Genomic DNA, 7973 nt, shown 5'->3' with positions numbered 1-7973 from the left:
TAGATAAAAATAAACAGCTTATATAGTCAGTTTGGGTGGGAGACTCTAACGATGATTTGATCATAAAAACTTATTAACTGGATAGATTAATATTGAATTATGTTCTTAATATTACCAAAAAAAGTCTCTAATATGAACACTAATATTTAATTCATAGAAGGATCCCAACATTCAGAAATCACAAATAGATAATATAGTTATCACAAAGCTAAAAAAAAATCACTTCAGTTATAAATTTCTTAAAATAGATTTACACACTACAAGAATATTGCAAAATAGGAACATACATTTAAAACGGCATTAAACTGTTTTCATTTAAAAACGGTATTAAACCGTTTTATTTATTAAAACCGTTTTATTCCATTTTTTTAAACGACCCAATCTCCGTCACATTTTGTTAGAACGAAGCTTTCTCTCACTCTCTCCCTTTCGATCGAACTCTCAATTTCATCTTTCTTTCTCAGTCACTCTCTCGATCTTTAATTCGTTAGCTTCATATCTCTCTCTGTCACAGCCGGAGAACTGGAAAACCACCAAAATCAGAAACTTCTCTCTCTCTATCAGTCGGAGAAGAACTCCCCCAAAATCTAAAACAACATCTCTTTCGATCTCTCTTTGACAACATTTGGGACTAAGGAGATGGAATATAGAGGAAGAAACCCTAGAAAAATTGCAAAACTGATAATCTCTGGTAAGATCGGTGAGTTTTGAAGCTTGTTTTCTTCTATTTTCATGTTTTACTTCAGTTTTTGTTTAATTTTGAGTTGTTCTTTAGTTTCTTGAGGTTTTGTTTCATATTTTAGTGTGCTTTTGGTAGTTTGAACTCGAATCTCCCATCTTCGATGTCTTCCATCTTCGATTTCTCATCATCTTCGATGTCTCCTTTCTTCGATTTTACACAAACCCATCCATCTTCGATTTCGACATGGAAATCAATTAGCAAAACATCAAGCTCACTTCTAATCTTTGTTTTTCATACCCTAACCATCTTCGATTTCATCATAAAACCCTAACCATCTTTGATTTTGAGAAATAAATCAACTAACAAACCAGGTTTACAATATTTGAAGCCATAGGAGAGAATTTATTGAAGACAAACCTGAACTGTGCACTCTTCTTTCTGCAACAAGATCATAATGTAAGAAATTTAGATAATTTCTTCTTATTGTTTTACATAGTGAATCCAATTAAATTTGCTCAAGTTTCTTCAATCAATCCATGATAAACCATAGTTCTTTATCTTCTAGGTACACATTGCTTTCTAAATTGATAGTTTTGTTTTAATTGGTTTGAACCCTAAAATATGCTATGTTTTCCCATTGAATGATCGGTATTCTCAAATCTTATTAGCATTACAAGCTCTTATTCACATTGATAGAGTTTAATCAATCCATGATAAGTATTTGGAACTAGTTTGATAACTTTCACATCATAACTTTTTATTCTGCTAGAACTGTATTGTGTAAAAATCATGGAAGATTTTGCATTTCTTAGAACTATGTATTTTCTATGGAGCATTAGATGGTCTTCAATGATGAAATTCTTGCAAAGATGAAGAAGGGAGTCTGCATTGCTAATGTTGCAAGGGGTTGAGTTATTGATGAACATTCTTTGGGTAGGGCACTTGATAGTGGAGTCATTGCTTAGGTATAGTTTTCTAAATCTGCTTTGGCAAAATTTAACATTGGAATTATTTTCATGCCATCTCTTGATAGTATTTGGTCATATGATGTGTGACAGGCTGCACTTGATGTGTTTACAGAGGAAATGGGTTTTGTTAGTTATGAACATGTTTGACTCTTTCAGGTTTTTCAATTGACATCTTTGATGGAGTGGTTGTTTTCACCAAGTAAACTCTCAAAAGCAAGAAAATGTTGAAAAAGACAAGGTAGAAGTGTTTAAACCACATCAATACATCATATACCTAGCATTGTGAGCACATAATGCTTGGCAACATTTTTCTTTAATCATTTCAGAGTGTTTTGTTTCCTATCCAGCTAGTTTATGTTAGTATGAGTTGATAATCCTTTTGTTAATTTCTAATAACTTCTCCTTTGTTTTTATTTCTTGCAAGGTTTCTGATGTAGCTGCAAAAGACATACATTCACTGGTCATAGAAAGGTGAATGTGACATTTGATCTTGTGTACATAGGCGCATACATGTAATTCTGTTTAGTTCTTATGTTTATACGTGGCACCATCATAACCTTCCACACAACTACCTGTCTTAAAGGTAGAACCAACATTATTTACAATTAGGACATACACAAGTTAGAGCTGTCACCATGTCAAAATCCTCGTGGCATGTTGAAACAATCTTGTAACTTGTAGATTTTCACCACAGAGTGTTTCTACATGAATCTAAAACCTGTATAATGAAAGAGCTCTCTCCACTTAGGCCTTATAAAATGTCTTTAGTTGCAGTTTGTTTGCTTAGAAACCGAGAGTATGTTTTGGTTTCTCCCTTTATCTACCAACAATTGCTTTCATTATGTAGATATGGACATGATTTTGCATCAGAGAGCACTTGCAAGTACTTTAGGAAGGTCAAGAATGCTCAAGAAGCACATGAAGCAATTAAGCCCACCAACATAAGGAGGTTACCAAGTAATAAATAATTAGTAAACACCAATATTGCTGCACTTCATCTAGTAAATCTTCCTTTTTTTAATTTATACTGTATCTTGGACTTCTTCATTTAACCATCTCTGATAGGCCTACTGTTTGCTAAAATTGTTTTTGACTTTAATTTTTTTCCAGAAATGCTGACTGGAGTACTTGATGAAGATGTGTTTTATTGTATATCCTTATATGGGCTCGAACAATGGCATGCCAAATGCAGCTAGGTGTGTTTTATTGTCATTTCATTTTTGGTATTTGATAAAATGATAAGTCCTTACTATTATAAGAGACTTGGCTTAGGACAGAGTGGAATGGAGGAACAAAATTTGTCTAGCCAACTCCAATCTCTGGGATAATGCTTTATTGTTGTTGTTGAACAAAGATATTTCTTATTGATAAAAACTGAAATAAAGTTTCTAAACCATAAATAATCATGCTACCAAAAGTAAATATATTGATTTATGTGAATGCCTCTCAGTGCTTGTATTTTTATTTTTTTTGGAAGGTCTCGATGCTTGTATTTCGGGTTATATCATTCAATATCATCCATACATTTTGTTAATATGCTTTTCTTTTTTCATGGAAATTCTATTGTGTACTTGATGTTGGCTGCAACTGCATGTGTCCTACTACAGAAAATATGATGTATGGTATAGATAAACGAATCGATAGAAATACCAAACCAAAAAAATGCGTACTTATAAAATACACTAAACCCAAATCCTGTTTTAGGTCCATAGTTGTATTACTATATTATAAATAGAGAATGTAACGAAAGTACCACAAATTTGTGAATTAAGTACAGAAATCTTGATCTTTACAATCATTTACCTTTTTAAGCATTTCTCAATCTTTAAATGATTTCTCTCAAGACCACAGAATGTGTAATGGTATGACATCTCTTCTACACATAATCTCACTTTATAGAAATGTACTTTGTAAAATTGTGAGTTCTTGATATTTATTCCAAATTTGATTCATAGATTTATATATGAGACTAGATTGATCTACTCAGTAGTGAGGGATCTGGTTGGGCTAGTTTAATCACAAATGTGAGTTTCATGCTTTTAGTGGGAAGGGGTATTTGCACCACAAGGTTATCATTTGCATTTTAGCCTTAGTTGCTTTTGGTGTAAACCTGTTAATGATTTCAACGGCCTCTTAATTTTCAGGTAGGAAGTTGTAAGGAAAGCATGTAAGGTTTTATGAGGGATTCGCCGCTTTATTTATTTTTTAGTTTTATTTTCTTTTCTGCCATTAGGTCTTATCGATTCCTTTTGTTTTGTTTGCTTTTGATTAATGAATTTTATATCAATCTAAAAGACATGTGATGGATTGTTGTTGGTTGTCTGTCTCTAGACCTCTAATCTTTCTTAGTGTAAACCTTTACTAAATTTGTTATCATATCTATTTTGCCCATTTGTCAGTGCTTTTCAATGCTTTTTTTTTTGTTATTCTTGATCTCAATCTCTTCCATTATTGGGGATGCTTATTGAAACCAACATATCTCATTCACTTTTTTGTTGTTTTAAACTACTTACAATGATGGATAAAATCTTTTACCAGGCGAAAATGATCTTACTTTTTGTTTATTCTTGATCTCAATCTCTTCCATTATTGGGGATGCTTATTGAAACCAACATATCTCATTCACTTTTTTGCTGTTTTAGACTACTTACAATGATGGATAAAATCTTTTACCAGGCTAAAATGATCTTACTTTTTGTTTATTCTTGATCTCAATCTCTTCCATTATAGGGGCTTGTTCCATGAGGCTCTATGAGTCATAGATAGAATACCAGAATAGTTCCCCCATTGGATGCTTCTCTTTGAACAGGCAAACAAAAGTTTCTATAGTATCCTTAGTAACTTGATTTATTATTACTAGCTGGATGGTGAGATTTAAACTTTTATGGTGAGATACCACGTGTTCGGGGTATTTTTTTTTCCCGGACATCAAACTACAAAAAAATTGCAAAATTGGTACAGTCGTTTATGTCCATTTTCCTAGACATCACACTACAACCTCCACTTTTAGCAGTCCTAATGTCTCCTTGTGGATTTCCATGTTATTGTTCAATTGTGAAGTTAAATGCTTTCCACTTTGTGGATTGTCATTTAGTTGGTTTAATGCAAAATATCATGTCAGATAGCAATATTCTTTGGCAATCTGATCATATTTCTCCTTCACAGTACTGATATATTGAGGGAAAACACATGTATTCTTCTTTCTCAAGGTCTAACTCTTTCACGGTCCTCCATTCCGATTAGTCTCTCTTTCACTAAGGATCGAGTTGAAGCCACTTGAGGTATTTCTTATTTCCATAAATACTTAAAATATTTATATGCATGAGTTTCCCCTTTAGATTTCTTACTAAAATCTTAGAACGGTCATAATATGATTCAAGGTTTGTTGTACATGCTAGGCCTTGAGGTATCAACGCTTCCGAGTCACTTGGCTTAGGTATGTACAAAATATTTATGTGCATATTTTTTTGGCCTTTAGGTAACTACTACAAGGTTCTTATACATACAGACTGATCTTTGGACATTTGAAAGTCTACCAAATCTGAAGGTGCACGTAATTTCTTCTATTGTACTGTTTGATTTTTTTAATAGTAGTCAAATTAGATCTATTGATGCATAAAAGGAGTTAGATATTTAATGTGTTCTACTTGATAAACCTTATGTTAGTTCTCTGATGATTTTTATTGTACCAACGAGTTTCCTCCTACTCTTGATCACAAGGAGTAAAGAATATGAGGTTTTGGGCAAGGGATTTGGTTTATAAGGTTTAGGGTTTTTTAACTTTATCTCAGCTCTTTTGCAAGATTTACTATTCAATGATTTTTTTTACTTTCCTATCGGCAGAGTGTTTGATATGTTTAATTGATTGTTATTTTAGGGACGATTGGCAAATTCCATCGTCACTGTTCTTCCCTTCTTACGTGCAAGGAGGTCAAGGCCGCCACCTATGACACAAGAGCGCTTTCAGAGTATTGTTAGTCAGCTATTTCAGCATGTAAGATTTTCTTAATTTCTTTTGGATGAATCGTGAAATTCTTTTTAGTTGTTTTTTGGTTATTAATTGAGCTGAATTCTTAGAGAATAATACGTTGTGGAAGAGCCGTTGACGATGACATGGGGAACATTATTGTTGCTTAGCTCCTCCATCTCGATGCCATTGATCCTAACAAGGTTTTTTTTTTACTGTTTTTACTTAACTGTTTATTGGTAATTTCCTTTTTCGTTTATGTTAATGGTTGGGTTTGGAACATTTTGCGGTAGGATTTGGAAATTGAATTGGATTTGAAACATTATTTCTAGGGATTTTAATAATTCATGAAGCGAATGGCATATTTGAGTATTTAAAGTTAGAGTAATTTACACTTTTTAATGGTTGTCTTGTTCTTTGCCTTATCAATTATTGTGATGAGCAATAGCATTAATTCGTTTCACGTTCATATCAGAGCTAATAATAAGAAGAAGAAGAAGAAGAAGGAGAAGAGTAAGTGTTAATGGCATTTCAGCCGTTCTTAAATCTCTAGATCTAAATGAGGAAACGTAAGACAAGTCTTAACTGATGCTCGAACTGAGGCAACTCTTCTTCTCTCTTTTCTCAACATTTGATGATTCCATGTTTCAATTTCATTTCTAATTAATTTATATGTTTTTTTTTTTAAATTCTTCTGTGGTGGCAATTTTTATAGATCTTTGATACCTCTGTTGGCATAACAGGTGAATAAAATTTACTTTTCGATTTAGAATTTAGAAAAAAAATAAAAAAAACAATACTTTTATAACCAAATTTTATGAAAGTTTAGAGAGGAATTATTAATTATTTATAAACATTTGCTTTATCCCCTAATCTCTTGTTGTTTTGAAAATTTTTAACAGGGAAGACTCTTATTAAACTCCTAAAACAGAACTTTACAAGTGTTTGGAACTTGTAATGTATATATGGTAATGTAGGGAAGAAGTGATGGGTAGGTTTTTTGTTTTTGGGGGTGGTGGTGATTCTATTTTGTAATTTTAATGGTGAAGTATTTGGTAATTTTGTAAATTATGATTAATTGTAACTCTTTTTTTGTATAAATGAATGTGATAGAGAACCTCAATGTTCTCTATTTGTGTCTATTTTGACCGTGGTTAATAGTGATGTAGAAAAAAAAAAATTTTAATTAATTTCTTATAAAATGTTTAAATATCGGTTTATGATCACTTTTGACATCGGTTTATAACCGATGTCTAACGTCTCAGACATAGAACATCATTCTTATAGACATCGGATTTTAAATTGATGCCTAAGGTGTTATTTTTTGTACTAGTGCTTTTATATTTGGAACGGTTTTAAGCAGTTCCACATTCCTAGATCTGGAATGGTTTTTAACCGTTCCAAATCCTGAAATATAGAACGTCCAACCGTTTAAACTCATTAACGACGCCTCGATTAGAGATGGGCTGCAAACCGTTTCATACTTCTTAGGAACGGTTACAAACCGTTCCTAATTTCCATATTTGTTGTAGTGACAATCCATGCATATCTAACTAACCTCGTAAAAATAGATTTACAATCTGGAATATGGACCCCACATGCATGAGTACAAGCTTATGTGAAACGATTATTTTGCATATTTTATAACTAACGCAACAATTAAGTTTTTCACTTTTTCATTTTGTCTTTCTACCTTAGTTTTATGATATTTGTTCTCTCATACTTAGTAATATTCTGAAACAGAATATATAGGATTGACTGAATTTGGTTCCCATCTACTCGTCTTTGAGATTTAGGTTTCTAACTAATGCTACCTTCGTTTTATGATATTTTGAAGAAATTGAGGTTTTATAGATTTTATTTATTAAAGAAAATAAATAAATAAATTGTTCTCACCTGGCTGGCTGGCTGGCAATGTATATGTCTATCCTGGTAATCTCCTTATGAGGATCTTCTTTACTTTATAAATGAAACAGTCAAATATGTAAATGAGCAAGATATACATATTTCATTCCAAACATGATATTGAACTTACCAATTCCTTAGCAAGCTAGGCTTGTCCCTTTCTACTAGAAGTATCAATGTTTTTATTTTCTTGTCTAACACGCTTCCCAGTCGCCCTCAAAGCTTGGCCCTCAGGTATTGAGTTGAAGTCAACAAACCTCTCCCAATCTTCTTTTCTCACGTAATGGGATACATATTTTTTCCTTTCTACATCCATTGGAAATTTATCATATACGTTTCGACGGAGGTTACATTTCCATTTTTCCAACACAAGTTTACTTTTTTGATTACCCAATCCTTATGTCACTTCCGAATTTCATAGATGCCCTGCAAAGAAAATTAAACAAGATGT

At 32.4% G+C, this 7973-nt stretch overlaps 1 long non-coding RNA gene across 25 annotated transcripts; it reads left to right on the top strand.

Annotated features, from left to right (window-relative positions):
• Positions 1-355: 355 nt before the first annotated feature.
• Positions 356-6833, top strand: LOC147382464 (uncharacterized). Of its 25 annotated transcripts, none has more exons than XR_015173820.1 (7): positions 357-700; positions 1807-1932; positions 2075-2121; positions 2498-2607; positions 2761-5644; positions 5728-5820; positions 6093-6299. It is a non-coding gene; the product is annotated as an uncharacterized LOC147382464 (long non-coding RNA). The 25 variants fall into 25 exon arrangements; XR_015173824.1 differs by having other exon boundaries at positions 363-700; positions 2761-2846; positions 4860-4931; positions 5049-6299; XR_015173816.1 differs by having other exon boundaries at positions 363-700; positions 2761-2846; positions 4816-4931; positions 5049-6299.
• Positions 6834-7973: the final 1140 nt, after the last annotated feature.

Source organism: Akebia trifoliata, chromosome 16 (genome assembly GCF_017979445.1).
Source record: "Akebia trifoliata isolate Shusen 1 chromosome 16, ASM1797944v1, whole genome shotgun sequence".
Classification (NCBI taxonomy): domain Eukaryota; kingdom Viridiplantae; phylum Streptophyta; class Magnoliopsida; order Ranunculales; family Lardizabalaceae; genus Akebia; species Akebia trifoliata.
This window is presented reverse-complemented; position numbering and strand designations above follow the sequence as displayed.